The sequence below is a fragment of the Protopterus annectens genome, chromosome 7.part0 (assembly GCF_019279795.1).
Source record: "Protopterus annectens isolate FY-2018-M chromosome 7.part0, PAN1.0, whole genome shotgun sequence".
Lineage (NCBI taxonomy): Eukaryota > Metazoa > Chordata > Ceratodontiformes > Protopteridae > Protopterus > Protopterus annectens.
In genome coordinates this window covers 500,087,463-500,107,202 of record NC_056739.1, presented here as the reverse complement: position 1 = coordinate 500,107,202, position 19,740 = coordinate 500,087,463, and the positions used below count along the sequence as shown (strand labels likewise).

Below are 19,740 nucleotides of genomic sequence, written 5' to 3'. Positions count from 1 at the left end.
TACACTCTCTAATTTTCATGTAACTGACTCTAATATGCTGCGTGCATTTTGCTCGGCCGGTACTGCTTTGATTTCTCATGCTGTTTCTTCTACAACCAGCAAACCAGCTTGCGGCATAGCTTCTCCCCCTCAGACTGCTGTCAGTAAGTTCATAGAGAGAAATGCGACTGTTTCGCAAACTGATAGTGCTTTTAGTGATTTGAATGAAGGTAATTTTAACACCAGAAATAACGCTATTTCTGCTAATGGTGACAATGAACGAGCGATGTCCTCACCCTCTTTTGAGAAAGCAATTGGATTGTTGGGAGATAATAACTCTGTTTTGACATCTGATAAGTCCAGTAGTAATGTAAATAATGTTTTTGGCACTAGAAATGTTGATGTTCATGCTAATGCAGCAGTGCATAGCATTGATAGGAATGATGTTTTTCCTATTGAAGGAATGAATGAAGTTAATATTAGTCCTAACAATGTGCATACAAATGCTGGGTTACTTGGTCAATTTAATTGCGATAATTCAGCAACTCTTAAAACTAGTTTAGCATATGTCAATGATTTATCTAATGCCGAATGTTTTAATGATGCTGATAGTCTAGTGGATGAGAATTCAGGCCATATTACTATGCAGACAGTTAGTTTAAGTAAATCTACCTTGGACAATTATATGATTTCGGCATCTAATATTACACATGCCAACTTTTCAACTCATACAGAACCTGTGGTTAAACCTAAGGTGTTTCCTCTATGAACAGCAATAATGTAAACAATGATGGCACACGTTCTTCTGGGTTTTTTAGACAAAGCACTGCACATAAGGCAGGACAAACGTATGAGCAGGTCCAGGAGTCACAGGCGATGAGGGAGGATACAGTCCAACCCTGGTGCTTAAAACAAGACCTCGGATACACGAGGTCGCAGATAAACAATTTAGTTTTTAATTTATTCTCGGTTACTCTCACTGTTGAAGAACTTTCAGTGTTGAATAAGGGTCTCTCCTTTGTTCCTGCCAACAATATGAATCTGATGGATACTGTTTTAGACCTTAATGTTTTTGCAAGGAATATAATGCTTAAAACCAAATATGATGGTAATACTTATGTAGTTGATAATGTTTGTAATTTAGAAAACCAAGTTTTTTATTCCTAATAATTCTCCGGCTATGGGTGCATTTATTAAGATGTGTGAGAGTGATCTTAGGGGAGTAACTAGTGAGAAAATGAAGGGCACTTTCTACAACTTCACTACTAGAGAAGATCAAGCCCTGCGTACTTTGACTAAGGCAGATCACTTGACTATTAGACCAGCTGACAAGGGTGGTGGGATAGTTGTCCTTGATACAGGTGTGATAGTTGTCCTTGATACAATGGACTACTTGGATAGAATGCACAAAATGCTACATGATGTCAATGTATATATAAACTTACAAAAATTCCAGGTAAATGGTATCATCAGTAGACTGAATTTATATATATATATGATCTACTTATGACTGACCAGATTGATTATTCTTTGTACACCTACTTTAGTGTAAAGCATCCTACCATACCAGTCATTTATATTTTGCCGAAAGTGCACAAAGATCCATTAAATCCCTCATTTAGACCCATTGTTTCAGGAAGGGGCTGGCTTACAGAACCTATGTCTATGATGAAAAACAGCTAAGATGTGTTTTGAACAAAACATCTACTGTCCTAAAGGACAGTAAACAATTTCTGGAGCATCTGTTTCTTTGGGCCGGGTCTAAGGATGCATCTATCAATGAAGTTATTTTTGTAACTTTGGATGTGAATTCATTATTTACGGTCATTCCTAATGAAAAGGGAGTAGAGAATGTTAGAAGCTTTCTAAATAAAGAAAGTGAGTTTTCTAATATTAAAGTGAATATGATTTGTGCATTACTTGACTTGATATTGGAGAACAATGTTTTTCTATTTGAGAATGAATTCTTCCTTCAGAAAGCAGGAGTTGCTATGGGCACAGCGTGTGCTAACACATACGCCAACATTGTGCTGGCCCAGTGGGAGAAGAAGATGGTATTTGTCTCTGAGATGTTCAAGCAACACATTATATTTTACAAGCGATTTGTGGATGTCATCTTTTTTACTTTGCATGGGAATAAGCAAGATTTAGACAGTTTTGTTAACTTCCATACTACATCTTACCTCTCTTTCTCACTTAAATTTTCAAAAGAAAAACTGGACTTTCTGGATGTTCTTGTTAGTAAGAGCATATTAAGAGATGTATCCACTAAAATGCACAGGAAAGATTGTAGGAAGAATAACATTCTCCATCGGTCCAGCATGCATCCCAGGCATATTATGAAAAATGTAGTCAAGAATCAAGTGCTACACTGTAAGAGACTTCACAATGATAGGGCTGACAACACTGCTGCAGTCCAGGGCCTTACATCAGATCTCCTAGATAGAGGATACAAGAAGTTTGATATAGATAGTGCAACAGAGGAGGTTAATTCCTCCGATATCTGTAAAACAAGCCCTATTTTTCTGATAGCTGTCGAGTTGAAGTACAAAGTGCAGGAAGGAAAGTTAATCAACCTGTGAATAGGTTGTGTTTGACTTATTCTAACAATGTCAATATAGTATGTGATATTGTTAAAAAGAATTGGCCTATTTTGTTGATTGATCCAAGTATTAGCCAGGCACTGGGAACTAATCCGAGCTTTAGCTTCAAGAATAATAGAAACTTGAAACAAAGGTTATGTTACAAGCATCATAATATATGTGAGAGGTTTAACTCACAGCGTAGAGGTACCCACCCCTGTAGAACCTGTAAAGCTTGTGCCTATATATGGTCTGCTTGGATGGTCAGACATCCACTAAATGATAAGCCTATAGAGTTTTCTTTTTATGCTGATTGTTCCACAAGAAACATTGTTTATTTAGCAAAGTGTATTTATGTAGTGCATTTTACACAGGCAAGACTAATCGCATGTTAAAAGAAAGAATTTTGGAACATCTCAATGACATACATAACAGCAAATGCATGAATGCACTAGCTAAGCATGTAATTGATTATGATACACAGCATAATTTTAAATTTTTAGTTTTGCAGAAAGTGAATGTCAGTTTGCGTGAAGGGGACATTAAAATGAAACAGAATATGTTGAATTAAGATGGATTGTGGATTTCAAGGCATATTTTCCACCTGGCCTCAATAGCATTGTGTCTTTAAAACCTCTTTTGAAGAGAAGATGTTTATCACATTAATTAATTATAGGTTCATAGGTTAGTACTAGGCTAACTGCCCTTATGGGCCATTTTAAGCCTAGCCAATTGCCCCATGTCAGAATCAAACCCTGCACCTTGTGTTTCTAAGGTAAGCACCTTAACCATCATGCCAACTTCCCACACCCAACCTCCCACACTTCAGAGATTAATACTAGGCTAACTGCCCTTGCTAGCCATTTTAAGCATAGCCAATTATCCCCTGTGAGATTCAAACCCTGTACCTTGTGTTTGTAAGGCAAACACCTTAACCATTAGGCCATTCTCCCAATTAATTTTTTATGATGCATTCCTAAGCCTTGTTTTTATTGGCCAGTGCTTGTATTTAAATCCAGGATTGTTATCAGTTTGTATTTAGGTCTGAAGAAGAGGGTTACCTTGAAAGCACTTACCTTTTTTTTAATTTTTATTTGTATTAAAGTGTTTTTTTTCTCCAGCTGAAGTGTCTTTTTTCTATTTATACATTTTTATTTTTGGACACTTTTGGTTCCTCCACTTTCTTTGCTTTTATATTAGGTTGAGAGGTATGTAGGGAGTTCAACAGTTTAGGTGGAGGAACTTAACACATTTATTATGATTTATTTATTTTTTTTAAGACTAGTAGAGAGAGAAGAGTGAGTTACAGTACAGGGGGAAAGATAAGCGTGAGTTTGTGGGTTGAGAAGTCTGCAGAGTATAGTTAGGATAAGGCAGAAGTTTAGAAGAAGTTCAGAGATTAAAGAACAGAGGAAATAATGGGCCTCAGCATCTACAAGAAGCGTACTTGCTGTAGGAAGGTGGTGCAATGATGCTGACTTTGTGGTAATTGCAGCTTTTACAACCCAGACACATTACTCAGTTTGTGGAAGGAGTTTTTATTTTACTATTTTACATCTACCAGAATAAGAAATTTAATTTTTGACAGAATTGACACATATAACAAAGCATTAGTTTTGACACTTACAATATCACATTGGAGAGAAAAAGACAGAGCAGTGTCAAGCCAGAGGTACCCGGTATCAAACAACATGGCCGTGACCTTGGTCTGTAGATATGTAATCTTGCAATTTGCCGATCCTTGTTTTCTTGTATAAATCAAGCTGCTACCAAATAATGTAGAAGGTTCCAACTAAATCAACAAAAAGCAATCTAATTGTTTATCTTATGAGTTGTTTAAACTGCTAATGTTGTCCCAAATGTTATGTTATTTCTGCAAAACTGTGGATACGTAGTAGTTGTATTCTCAGGACAGTATCTTGAAAAACGTAATCTCTGTACAATGACTATGTAGTTTAAATGCTTACCTTGCCTTTAGCCTGCGTTATCTACCAGTCTTCCTACCTGATCAAAAAATTAGTAAATAAATGGTAAATATAGTGGGAAGTTTTATATTCAGCCCAAAGGGGAGTTTTTCCAGGTATGCATTCACTTCTTTATCAATGATGTTTGCTCATTTTTTACATCATGAAAATACTAGCTCATATGATTAAGTGTAGCATTTAGAATGGGCTTGCTCATTGGAGGTTACTAGGCTGCTGGCCCTATGGCCTTTATAAGCCTAGACATGTTATACCCTTGTTCCCTTACTGAATAAGATGTATGGTCTATATTTGCAGCACAAGTCTATGATCAGCACCAACTGTCCTTATCCACGAGGGACATAGGTGACACCTCCAGGGTAAATTTATGGTATCCCATCCAGTTGTCTAAGTTACGCTTAAATAGGGTCATTGAGGAACTCTGTTTTACATAAACTGGGAGTTTGTTCCAGAGGAGTGGTAATCTCTGGCAGACATATCTGTCTCTCCAGCTTCTCCAGTTAATGTTGCAGGCTAGGTTAAGATCCTTAGAGCAAGTGAATATTATCCCATTTGACTTGTGGATGCGCACCATTTCCATTAGCATTAGAGCAGTGTCTGAGACTGCTCTGTAGGCCAGCCACAAGTCACCTCTCAGCAGCCTATATGATACAGAGTACAGTGACAAGGCCCACAGTCTGTCCATGTAGGTTATGTTTTGAAGGACCTGAATTTTCTTGGTGAGGAACTGAGGTCTCTCTAGCTACTGCAGGTGTCTGGTAAGATACATACAGAAGGGAGTGCTGTACTCTATTAGTGGTCTGATGAGGGATGAGTACATCTTAACTCTGGATGTGATCCCCTTACTTAAGAGATGTGCAATATAGAAGGCCTTCCTTACCACTGTGGACACATGGTGATTGAAGTTAAGGTTGCTATCAACCTGTGTTCCCAAATCTCTCACCACAGGGTTTGAGCTAAGGGGGTACTGTTAACATTGTAATTTGCAAGGACTTGCCCTTTGCCAGAAGGGATGATAATGCATTTTTTTGCATTTAGTTTTAAGTCCGTGGCTTTGGCAGCAATCATTTGTCTGTGTAAGCCCTTTTTGTAGTATATCAACATCATTGGGGGACTCAATGATTGCACCCAGTTTGCAGTCATGGGCGAACTTGGCAAACCACAGGCCATCTATGTTTGCCTCGTCTTCTGAGAAATCGATTCCTAACAGTATGGGGCCCAGCACAGATCCTTGTGGTACACCACTGGTAACTGGTCTGCTGGTAGAGGTGGAATCCCCACCTTTGACTGTATGCATTCTGTCGGTGAGACAGTTGGCTACCCATCTAATGACATATTAGTTAATTCCCAGTTGGGTGTTTTTCTCAATGATGCCTGACTGCGGGATTGTGTCAAAAGCCTTGGCTAAGTCAAAATAGGCTGTATGTACTGTTTTGCCTTCATCCACAACATTCGTGACCTTCTCAAAGAAGTTCCAGTTTTATGTCAATGGTGTTACGCTCCTTTTTTATTTTTTTTGCATTCTCAAAGAAGTCCACCAGGTTTAATAAGCATGATCTACCCTTAACAAAGTCAAATTGGGCTGGGTCAAGAGTCTGAAGGTCACCTATGTCTTTGTTGATAAGGTTTATGATGATTCTCTCCATGGCCTTTCAGATAAGGCTGGCTAGGCTTATGGATCTATAGTTCCCAGGGTCAGTTTACAAACTCTCTTTGTGTAAGGGAATTACTGTTGCTGTTTTCCACTCTGCTGAGACAAAGCCAGTAATTAGACTATGGTTGAAGAGAGTGTCAAGTGGTTCTGTTAGGTCCTGTTTTAGACCATTTAGTGGACAGTCTGGGATGTTATCCGATCCCACAGAGGCTGTGTTCTTGGCAGTGGAGAGTGCAGTTATGACCTACTCTTTGGAGATACTAGGTAGATGACTGGTGACAGGTATACTTTGGGGTATGTCTGGTGGGGACAGGGGGGATGAGGTTTGCACCAAATCTGTCTGCTAGCAAGTTGGCGATGTCCTCAGGGTCAATATGAGTGGTACCATCCACTACTAGGTCGTCACAAAGTTTGGTCTTCCCTTTTAGATTTTTGACATAGTTAAATAAGCCTTGTGATTATCCTTAGCCAGGATGATAGTTTAGCATCTCAACTGACTTTAGAGGACTTTACAAGATATTTAATTTGCTTGTTCAAGCTGTGGATGGTGTCCTTCCTTTGTTGAGTTAGTATCCTCTCATTGTTAGGAATTAGTTTCTTCCTCTTGTTGTATATTTATGCTTAGTGCCCACCAGGGTGGCCTTTTTTTTTTGTCAGGACCTTGTTTTGATCCATTCAGGTACAGCCGAGTCTATACATTTGTATAGGTGCGTATACAGGGCATTTGTGTACACCTCTGTATAGGAGTCATTGTTGACAGTGGTAGCAGGTGGTTTGAAACTATCTATGCCATTGTTTAGGAGGCTATAGTTTGCTTTGGAGAAATTTTTCATTCTTTTTGCTCTTGTTACTTTGAATGAGACTGATTTATGATCAGACCTTTCCAGGGAGGACAACACACAGGGGGTAGTGCAGAGACCCCCTATGTTGGTGAGTACTAGATCTGGAACATTTGAGCCCCTTGTGAGATGCAGACCAACTGTTCCAGAGCATCTGAATTAACAAAATCCAGGAACCTTAGGGTGAGCGAGTTTGTGCTAATATATGACTCCCAGCTGATGGAAGGATAGTTGAAATCATCCATAACCAAGGTGTTTGGCTGTATAGTGAGTGACTCAAGTAGGTCCAGGTAAGAAAAGTGGTTTTCGTGGTTCATGGTAGGGGACCTATCGCTAACAATGATATGGAAGGGGGTTTTACCTACAATTAGTTGTATTTGGAGTAGTTCTAGGGAGTCGTACTGTTTGACCAGTCTTGAGGTGTATTTGTTTTTAATGAAGATGGATACACCACTTTTGGCTGTTTCCTGCTCGTTTTGAAGTCTGAACATGTGGAAGGCATTGTAGCCTTGCATAGTTGGGGTGCTGTCTGCAGCCTTGAATCATGTCTCTGTGACTGCACAAAGTTGAAAGAATGAATTAACTGCAGTTAACTACACAAAAAGTAGAAATGATTAGTTTATTAAACAACAACAGAACTTTCAGGAATCACCTTTCATCACCTTTCATCAGTGTTTAACCTTCAGTAAAACAACAATTTCATTTATATTAAATCAAACTGAACACATGACACAGCCATCCAATAAAATTAGTCAACTAATCACAAATTAAAACACATAATAAAATTTCACTTGTCATTTAATCACTTGTCATTCTAAAAGAAAAAAAAACATTTCAAATTCATTATATCAATACTGCATTTGTTTCTTAGCTAAAATTGGTTTTGTTGTTAATGTATTATTTAACACCAGAAAAACATTAGTTTCTAATCTGATAATCCATTTATATTCTGCTATTTCCAATCTATTGTTGGCATCTAAAATCAAGAGTTATGTCTGTATCCAAAATATGTTTTGCTAAAGCATTACTCTTTATATTCCTTTGAATATCTGATTTATGCTCTATAATTTGATCTCTCAGCCTACAATTACATTACCCCACGTAGAAACACTCACATTTTGAACAGGTCCCTAAATACAATATTGATGTAGTATTGCAAGTCGCCTGACATTTAAACTTGTATAATCTCTTTGTTATTGGATGTTGAAATTCCGCTAGACCATTAATATTCTTAGAGCAACTGCAATTATGACAGGGCAATGTTAAACATTTACCTATTATTTTGCCAGTACTTTTAACATTAAAATCTTTATAATATAATTTTCTTCTTAGGTTCATACAGTTCTATACATTAATCTGGGTTTATCACACTATATAGTTATAAGTTCTGGCATAGACATAAGAATTCTCCAATTTTTTCTTATAATTTTTTCTACTTCTTTTGTTCTAAGATTATGGGGTGTGACATATCAAACAGTAGTTGCTTTTTGTAAACCTCCATTGGTTGATAAATCAATATCATTTTTTTCACTGAAGTAAGGGCAAGCTATCTGCATCATTTTAAACATAATGTAGCTCATACTTTCCATAATTAATTTATCACTATACTCTCTATACTTAAATTCATTGGCCATTTCTTCCATTTGGTCCTTGCATCTAACTTCATCAGTATTCAACCTACTTACTCTTGTGAATTGTCCCCTCACTATACCCTTAAAAACCTGGTGAGCATGCATACTTTTTATGTGTGTAAATCTCTTCACCCGAGACTCCTTTCTGTGTAGACTTGTTTTTAACAAAGCCATATTCTTACATATCTGCACATCCAAATAAACAATTGTGCTATTCGAATAATTCATTTTAAATTAAAAATATTCTGTAGCGCCATTCAAGTAGTCCATGAAACTTAGTAAGTTCTGTTCATTCCCTTTCCAAATTAAAAAACAGTCATCCACAAACTGTCCACAAAGCAATCTTGGCATTGGTATATATATATATATATATATATATATATATATATATATATATATATATATATATATATATATATATATATATATATTTAGTGGGGGGGGTGCATGTTCGACGTCCTGCATTTTTTACCTTTAAGTCATTCCTGCTTTTGGATTTTTGTTTATGTAATATAGACCCTATTTCCACTGTTCATCTAATGGCAAGTTTGAGCATTCACTGGCAACATGGTTCAATGCTTCAGCAAGCTGCCTCTCTCAATGCTCATTGTTAATCGGGATTTGGGCAAACTAACCTTGATGAAGAAAGTTCCAGCCTGTTTACTTTAAATTCATATTTTTCATGCTTCCTTCTCTTATATCATCAACACGTGAAGTATTTCAAAATGCTGTTGTACTGATAATTTTGAAGCACAATGGAGATGTTAACTGAACTGACCGCATACTGATATGAAGTCAAAATTAAAAAAAATGGTGTAAAACTTAGATTTACTGAAGAGTTTTAGAAGAAATAGCCTCAAGCTGAGCAAAAGTAAGTCTAGAATTAAAATAAACAACATTAGATATAGGAGTCGCATCTTATATCCCAAGGGTTTAAACCATGCAATGAGAAGTCAGAGTAATGCAAGTGCCTCCTCCAGAGGATAATCAGTTAAATAATTTCAGCATTGTACTGTGAGTAATACAGAAATGCAAATACTTTAACAAGTGGCACAAAGAGAATGGTCAGAACAGAAATTTGCTGTGATGGAAAAAATATAGCCATATTGTTCATTCAATTTTTTTTTCATAAAAGGATTGATGGTAAATGATATTAAATGATACAAACTTATTATGCCTAATCAACTAAGGAAAGAAATGTTAGCAGGACTAAGTGAAACCACACTTTGGAACTGTAAAATGTAAAGAAAGAACTTGTGATGTCTAGTAGTGGCCACCACTGGTGCTGTAGACAAGTGCAAAGATTTAAATTGTGCTGTGTGTTATGATTATTGCAGTAATAACACAAGAGAACAGAGAATTTTATATTAATTCAAGAAAGACTATAATGTAAAAAAGAGTGGGATTTATTTCATTATCAAGAATGCGTCTACTGATCTTGTGTCATTATAGAAAAGGTTGCGTTTCTCAAGGCTTGCTCTTTCAGGTATGATAAAATCTGACAATGGTCCATAGGGCAGTATTTACTTTTAGCAGGCAGTGGATCACACAAAGTGATTTGCATAAGTGTGAATACCTTCACCTGTCTCAGAAACTTCCTTGCATTCTACTCATTACTGATTGTTAGTGGGTGGGGCTTGTACATTCTTAATCCCCACTCCTGTCAAACTTTAGAAGGTGGAAGAGGAGTTAAGAGGGTGGAAGCTAGTTTACCTAATTAATGATGGTGGCAGGCACACAAAACTACTACTTTAAAATGCAAAGCAATGAGTAAAAATGTTACTCAAAATCAGTTCATCAGCAAAATCATCAAAAAGTCCCAGGTAAACCAGAAACTTTACTTTGAAGGAGGTCCATGGGAAATATGGAAATGACCCTTTAAGGACATACACGTGTTTCAGCTGCATGGTATGGGAAATTCTGCAGTCACCCTAATGTAATATACATAAGGTTTTGTTAAAGTCTGAGTGTTTTCAAACTTTCCACTTATGATGTAGTAACAAGCTAATAAAAAGGGTAAAATCTTCCATGTCTACAGCTAACAGAGTTTGGCTTTATTGGCTTGGTTTGAATGCATCAATGCAAGTTTCTAAAAATGAAAATGTCAGTGGGTATTTAGAAGCCATGAAACTGAAACAGTTACATGCTCTTAAGGGGTTATTTGCTTGACTTCATTCAAAGGAGGTTTAAAGTATTACAGTGAAGATTCCCTTTTACATGGGCCTTTTTGATGCTAGTTTAAAATAGCACACACTTCCAGTTTAGTTTACATTTCCACATATTAATTCAGTACAGTCTGACCCTAGCTTATGAAGGAAACTTGACATTACAGAAAGTACACAGGGAGGAATTATATATTAGAACATTTTGTAATTCTTTAGATCTTTTTCAGTAACAGAACATAATTTCAAACTCATTTGATGGCTGAAAAATATGTGTCCATATTGTTTCCTGTTCCTGCGTTATTCTTAAAGACCTACATTGATAGTTAAATGGGAAGATGTTGATTTCTCTGAATTACAATTTGTATTCTAGGGAGTCTGAGAATTGTAGCAATGCTGCACCGAAAAAATAGCATATCAGTATGGACTTGCATGCAATGAAAACACAGATAAGACATGGTGTTTTCCCTCTGATAGTGTTTATTCATCTGATTTGTCATTAAATGGTAAGCTTGAGCCTATAGATTATATGGCTAAGTTTTAAACTAATGGATTATACGTACAAAAAAGGATCAAGCTTCTCAGGGTACTTAGCAGAAGATAGATATTTAAAATGTTGTATATATTCCAAAGGAGCTTGGATGAATGTGATGACCTGTAGTGGACAGTCACAGCTAGCACCAGTGTTCTCAAACAGAATCAATGGAATTGATAAAGTAACAGAGATAGGAGAAATGAAGGCAAACAATGAAAAAGAAAAACTTGCACTCTACCAAAAGGACACTGAGCCCCGACTCCAAAAGGGAAGTCTGTACCCAATAAGTCACATAGATGTCGATAGTAAATTAAAAAAAGTTTATTTTAAGCCCAAGAAATTCCGATATAAGGTGCTTTTCATCCAAAACAAATATAAAGCAGGACTTCTTCAGAAATAGGCAATGAACAGTTAAAAGCATTCTTAAATAATAAAAACTAAATAACATCGTAATTATTTAATTATCCAGTTAGGAACAATTAATAAATATTTAGTAATATATCAATAAAAAACTAATACACAAATAAGTATATGTAATATGTTGTATATTGCAAAACACCTAAAAAGTGTTAAAATTAATAAAATGTACATAAAAATCCTAATAAGCCAGTTCATAGGAAATCTTTAAAACCATCAGTATAATAGATTAGCTTTATGTCTAAAAACAGAAGTTAAAAAAAATGGTCATTAATAGCGGGGGGATATATACCTGCTTCAACAGATCAGTAAAAAAGGAGGAAAGACAGATCCAGTACCCAATATTTCCCTCACCTTTGAAAGAGATAATAAATGATAAAGCAGTGGGATACACAATCTTCCTTCATACATGACTTGAGTAATTGAATAGGCATTCATAATTTCTTCTCAGGCTTCATAGGCCTAGCCCTCGTTGAGGTGGGAAGTAGAGTCTAGGGTGGGAAATATTGAGTCATAATGGTCACAAGATTTCATAGCGCTAACCTTCCTATGCTGTTATGATCCTAAACTGTAGGCTGAGATACTCATGGATTGTTCATAGAACAGTACAAGTCCTATATTTATGTCCTAATTAATGCCCAAATTAATCTATGCAAAATACTTTATTCATTGTGCAAAGATACATGTCTTTTTAAAACAAGATAACAGTGTCAAATTAGAATAGGGTTCTTCAGAGAAGCAGCCATATGTGTATTTTTTGCTGTTCTTACTGGGGGTGGAAAGTTAATGAGTTTCAGTCAGAGACATTTGTTCAAGACAACTAATTTGGACAGAGACAGTACTGAAGAGAGAAACTGTGTGTGCGATGCCTAACTGCCATCTGAGATAATTAGAGAGGTAACCTGTGTGACGTCCAAAGATATGCTTCAAGAGAATATTCCAGATAAAATGAGAAGAAGCTTATAATCCATTCAATTTCAGAGGATCAAGGCAGATTGTTGAGTATCTTTCTGTCAGAAGAGGTTCCTAGTATGTTAGTATCAGAAGTGTAGAAAATAGACCCGTCCAAGTATTAGAGGTTTGAAAGACTGAGGTAGATACTCAGACAATTAAAAGGAATGAAAATTATTAAATTAATCTGAATAGCATTGAAATATTGTTGCTGTTGTACTAATAAAATATTTCAGCTTTGCACTTGATGAAAAAAATTGCTATCACAGAATGTGAAATCAGTAAGAAATGTAATATTGAAAAGAGATACACAGCTGTATATGGGAAACATTAGAGGCATTTGAATCCCAAGTGCCCCAAAACATTGCCTCTAACCAAGGGATTTGAGCCTTGTCGCTTCTGCAGGCTGCTGTTCACACATGAACTCAAATATGGGTTCAGGCAAGCAGCTGCGAGAAGGGAGGGAGGGGGGTTATGCTTAGAGAACAGAAGAGGGAGATGAGAGGCTATGGAAGTGGAAAGGGAGTTTTAGGTTTAGGGAGTAATCAAGGAATTTAGGTTTAGTGAGTGAGGTTGGTGTTTTAGGTTTAGGGAGAAATCAGTGACTTTAGGGTTAGGGAGAGGGAGTGGAAGTTTAGGGTAAGGGAGCAAGGATGTGTGTTGAAAACTGGGTGGCAGTTCTAGGATTAGAGTTTAAGTTCTGGTAAGGCTATATAGTTTTAAAGGGTTGGGTGTCTGGAGGGCTACATAGAAACATGAGATTGAGCTACTTGGAGTTTGAGCACTTGCTTTTTGTATCAAATAGCAACAGGTAGGTGTGTCATGAGATAATAACATGCAAACACCTGTAGTAGACCCCTGTTTATGTCTGAGGATTACAATCTAAGTATAGAAGGTTAATAAAGAGGGCAAGAAAAAATAATCTTCATGATGCAAATGAATAAAGCCATATAACTACAACTAGTTGATGTGGGTAAAGGAGCAGCCATGGCCACTGGAAGAGCTGCATAGGGGAAAGGGAAGGAGAATGAGTGGCTAATTCTACTTCTCCTTCTTTAGGGGGAGGAGTCTAGCAAATACTGAAGGGTGTTGCCATGGCTACATGATCTGATTAGTCACACTGTTAGGGATGGACCACATTGTCTTAACAGCACATTAATGGAAGCATGTGGTCATCACTGCATGCTTCACTCCAAGGTGGGACTGTCAGTAGGAAAAAAAAAATCCAAACCACACAAGGTCAATGTCTTGCCTTAGACTAACTCTTCAGAAACAGATAAAATGACAACAGCTAACCAGTAGGAGAATAACTGGGTTAGAAGTGAAAAGAATGGGCTTAGTGGTATGTAAGAGATGGCCAAAAATTAAATACATGAGACCAAAGACTCCTCCCGATTGCACTCCAGATGTGAGGAATGTAGAATCAAAATGATAGAGCCAACAAAACGGAGATACTTCTACTCTTGAAATACCTGTGAAACCATTTAAGTGGATTATTTTTCAACCTACTTAATCCAAGCTAGTTTAGGAGGATGAAATAATTAAGTACATATCAAAGGCAAGGTATAAAGCATATGTTTGCTGTCTGTTTCCACCTGTTAGACAGAATGCTATCAGTGACTGGGTAGACTCGAGGATGGAAATTTAGCAAGGTGCTGAAAATGAAAATTGGATAGTAGGCATTGGGTGGGGAGAGTCTAGAAGCTTAGATAGTTCAATGATTACTAATTTCATGGAATGGAATGGATAATCGCAATAAAAAGAGAGAGAAAAATCAGAGTCAACGGTTTAAGAATAAAAGGAGAGACTATATTGAGGAAGGTCCTGCTCTGGAAGTTTAGCAAGTAATTAATTTTAAATGCCTGAAAATGAAGGGGACTTAAAGTAAGATTTGAAAGCTGAAGTTATCAGATGGTGAGAGGTTGTCAGGGATGTAGGGGGACTTTGCTGGGAGGGGAACTCGAGCAGCGGGTGAAAATTATAATGATGAAAACTTTGCCTGTTCACTTTAACCTTTGATCAGAGCAGGTCCTTACCTGCAGTACAAGATTTCAGTGAAAAGCAAACATTAACAAAAATGTGGTTATTTGTACAGGGCACATTTTCATTGGAGGTACATGGAGAAAAGTTCCTTACAGTAAACATATAAAATCAATGGCATAACAGCTGACTAAACAGTAATAATGTACTCCATGAAGTGACAGGTCAGCAGATGTACAGCAAAGAGTTAACAATATAAATACAATTTATAGCCAGTTGTATTGGTGTAAACTTTAAAGCCCTGAGTATGACCCAGGCAACCCAAATTCGGCTAGCACCTCCGGTGCCTGATGGTGCTGGCTTTGGGGATGAGACGAATGACAAAGCCTAAGTCTGCTTGCCTCTCTTTAGTAGGAGAAGAGGCTGTCAGGAGACAGCATGGCTGAAAAAAAGCAGTCTAATGAAAGCAGAGTAGCTGTCATACAATGTTAAGCTAAAGGCATTCCCAATGAGGCATTTCAAGCATATAATATAAAATAGTAGCAGCAACAACTGGGTCAAAACGTAGTCAAATCTTTGCACTGTATGATATGTCATACTGTATAGAGTTAAGCAATGTCTGCAAAGAGGCATACCTACCACTGACTCTGCTGTCGAGCATATTCATTGCGAAGATGTTATGTCACTGTAAGTTTCATCACTGTGCATTGTTTTGTGTCAATAGGCAGTACACTTTTCTGTTTTTTTGTCCCTTATTCTCTACTTTGGTGCAACCAAGGAGCTGTATATAAATATAATTTTGGGTGAAGGGGGGGGCTTGCTCCCACATTGGAGGATGGAAGGGCACTTGCCCCCTGCAAAACAATTGTTTTTCAACTCACTAGTTTCAAAATTATGTTTCAGCAAATGTTGAGACAAAAATGGCATCAACGGCTGCTCATAGGTGAACCATGTATAGAATTAGTAGTAGTAGTAGTAGATTCATATTTTCAAATGATATGTTTTCTTTTATGTAAAAATGTAAGTACTCATTAGATGTGTAGAATGTATCATTGTTTTCGTTTAGTAATAAGAAATTGTTTGTGGTTGCAAACTCACAATTCCCTTGACAATTTCAGTTACCTCACCTTAGAATCAAACTGTTTATGCATTCTAGTAGCTTGCTTTAAAAAGAGAAAGAGACTATATTTGTGTTTGAAATCTGTTTCACCAGCTGAAGCACTTCTGCTGTCCTTTTCCTCCGTTTTGTCTAACCCTGCCACTCACTGGTTCATAAAATGTTAATAAAATGAAATAGCACTGAATCAACAAAGAACTCGTTATTTCTGCTTTTGGAATTATTACAAACATTCTAAACATGCATGGCACTGCTGACAGCACTGGGTTTCATGCTGTGTTTCTCTTAGAAAGTTATGGCATAAACTTTTGTAATCAAATTATGATCTAAGCTTGTTGCTGGACTCCAGCCAGAAATGTATCATAGATGCACTTTTCAGTTTCATAAGAGCTTTAGAGCTGTATTTAAAAAATCATACGGGGCATGTGGTAGTAGAATTCACCATAATATGGAAGTGCTAAGTTTAACTGTTCCCTTATTTTGCCTTTTTATGCCATGACCTGGTCTCTTTGTTTCAGCATTGCTCTCATCTCATTTACCCTGATTAGGCCAGCTGATGCATGCATTCTCAGCTGTAGTGAAGGCATGTTTTAACAAATTTTCTAGCAACATGTAATGATGGTGCACCCAGACATAGATTAACAAGGAGGCTGATAGAGTGCAGCTTCAGGCCCACGTCTGAAATAGACCCTGCTACTTGTATTCAGTTTGGTCTGAAATCCTGTCCTGTAATCACACCAAATAACTATGTCCCTTGTAATTTTCAACTTCAGGCCCATGAGACCCATAATCCAGCACAAGGCATACCTCTCAACTTTGTCTCAAGAATGAAGGAAAAGAATTAAAATAATTCTACATACTTTCTAACACCTGATATTGAAGTAGACATCATAGTTTGTATTTTCCAAAGAATTAAACACGTTTTATTTTGTTATTCAATTTCTTGTGATTTTTATTGGGGAAAAATGGAACAGTACATTTAAATAATGCAGATGACATCTTTTATTTTTTCAGGCTGCAGAACTCAGTATCCTGTAAAAGACTTGCACCAGATTCTGACCCATACAACTCCTGTATCACAATGCTGCTGTTAGTGAAAGAAAATCTGCACAAGATTACAATAGGAATGGGTCAGTACAGTGAACATCGATAGGAATACATAATCATTTTTGTATTGTGTTTATAATGATTTATAAAAAGCTGCAGCTTTATGTCAGGAAATCATTGTTTTTTTTCAATTTATAACTGTTGACTAAATGAATATGTGCTAAACAGGAAAATATTTACACATGTGGCACTGGTCTCACAACACACTGATACTTGCTGTAAGGTTTCATATCTCCACTTTGCCACATCATTATTTTACCCACTGTCATTCCAAACCACAAAGTAGTATCAAACATTTCGTTTTATGTTTATGTTATTTTAACAGCTTGACAGAGAGTGACATCCATAAGCATATTTTACTTTGTCTTTTGGTTTCCAGAAAAAAATCTGTCCAGGCTAGCCCATTTGCAGCAGTGGCCCTGAGATATAAACTCTAGAGGAGTACAACTGAACACCAAACCTTAAGACACCACTAAAAACATGAGGTAAATCAAGAGTATCAACAGATGTAACAGCATTAAAACCCTGCCTCACAGCTCTGTGGTTGTGGCTCCATCCTGTGTGTTTGCATGTTCTTTCTAAGTTAACATGACCCCCCCAGGTACTCATTTCATTCCACATTTGAAACACATTCTGGTTTACTATCTACACAGACGTACAGCTTAGTACATCAAACTTACACCATCAGAAAGGAAGTGCTGCATCAAATTCAGCAAATTCAGCGAAGATTTGTTTTTAAATATGGGCAAGTGCCTTTGCAGTTCCCACACCCTTCTGCACATATATTACCTACACGATTTCTACTTGCCTCTCAACTATTTAAACTTAACAAGAATGAGACTGTTCCTCCCACTAGCCTCCAGACTATATTCAGTGATGCACCACCATAGAGCTTTAAACATGTTAACCCACAGGTCCTCTTCTCCAATCCCCACCAAATTAGGTTTCAGTGCACAGACCATTATTCGTCAGTCCTTGGTCCCAATTTGTTGGAATCTCTCCCTCCTTTTCTTAAACATCATTCTTCTTACCCCATTCTCTGATTAGAAATAAAAGCACATTACAAGACTCTAAGAAATGACAACTGCTCTCTCTGCATTCCCATATAACATAACCCTTCCTGCTCTTCTACCAGCTACATAGCTTGCTGTGATACCACTCTTCATAGTGATTTTTTCATCATGCCAGCTCTGATAGCATCTCTGTATATAATGCATGTACATAATGTTTTTTCAGTTAATCTGTATATAACGCATTGTATCTATTATCCGCATCCCCTCTAGTCAACTCTTATATTCACTTTGTATATAAGACATGTAAGTATTGCATTTTGTCTTTCTCTTTATGTATAATGTTATGTATTGATTGCATTTATCCCCAGGTTTGAGACTGAAATAGGCTAATGGGATCATTGCTTTACCCCAGTTAACAAATTCAAAATAAATAAATAAGATTGCACAGCTGTTGTCCAAGTCCCTTTTTCCACTGTCACCTGATCTTGTAAAAACATATGATATGCTATCCCTTTACAGTCAAACGTAATAATACAAAAATGCTGATAACCTGTTACTTGCACTATTGCATAAGTCAATATTATATGTTAGCGTTTTTTTTTTTTTCAGGTCTTCCTGGATATAAATGTTATGTGGTTACTGTGCAGTTTATCAACCTCGGAGATGGTCAGTTGGTCATTGTGCTGCATGGCTTTGATTTTTCATTGAATTCAGGGTTGCTCAGCCACTGCTATAGTCAAGATGGATTATGTCAGCTGCAAAAGCACAGTGGATGATTCACTGTGGTCACATTTGTGTGGCCATAGTGTTGGTATAGAATTTAGTGGGTATGGAAAGCAAATCCCCTCTTTGTAAAAAATAAATAAATAAATACATTCTAGTTGCAGTTTATGCGCATGTCTATGTTTCTGTGTTTTTTTTATTAGTCCATAGTTTTAGGAAGAAAATAATTTGTTAATGTTTTTTGGAATTTATCATCTTCCAGGAGGTGTATGTGTGTGTGTGTGTGTGTGTGTGTGTGTGTGTGTGTGTGTGTGTGTGTGTGTGTGTGTGTGTGTGCGCGTGTGTGTGTGTGCACGCACATGTGCGTGCGTTGAGATTATGAGTGTGCTAGCTTTGGGTAGGAGTTAAGTGTGGTGGATGTAGTATTTGGGAAATGGAGTGCATTTCGTTGTTTTTGAGAGCAATTAGGTGTGCATAATTTTGATTGTGTGTGGGTGGGGCTTTGCCTTCACATCCTAACTTGTGTATGCCATCACCATGATCACACAATCATGACAACAATGAATGCAAAACTACCATTAAACTGCAGTCTAGCATTTGACAGTAATATATTCTTCTTTTATTATGCCTTACACCATAAGCACCAATATCACTGCAGAACACATGGACATGCCCTGCTGTAGAAATGTGTCAGTGTTGTCCCTTGACTTGATCTCATAGTGATAAGTTGAACAGAGAAAAACAGCCTTCTTTACACCAAACAACAGTACACTGATTATCCTATGGGATCCCCAGGTGTTGTCTGGTGAGCTATGTCTGTTCTGGGGCCTTGTCCCAGTGAACCATTCCTGATGCACCTTCCATGGGAGGTACCCAGGCATCTTCACTAAGCCACCTCAAATGGCTCTGCTCAAACAAGAACAGCAGTAGCTGTACTCCAAGACTCTCCTGGATTGCTCCCATCTATCAGTCAAAGAAAATAAGCAATAAGCCCAACAACTCTGTAAATGAAGCTCATTTCATTACTTGTATCCATAATCTCATCCTGTCATTCTACATCCAGAGCTT

General features: G+C 37.2%; 1 long non-coding RNA gene across 3 annotated transcripts in view; it reads left to right on the top strand.

The window, feature by feature from the left end:
• The window catches only part of LOC122806569, a 204,074-nt gene extending 185,286 nt beyond the window's left edge, over positions 1–18,788 (top strand). For 2 of the 3 annotated variants that reach the window (XR_006365523.1, XR_006365521.1), the window contains 2 exons: positions 16,844–16,959; positions 17,316–18,549. This is a non-coding gene — a long non-coding RNA (uncharacterized LOC122806569). The other variant, XR_006365522.1, reaches the window with a different exon arrangement.
• Positions 18,789–19,740: the final 952 nt, after the last annotated feature.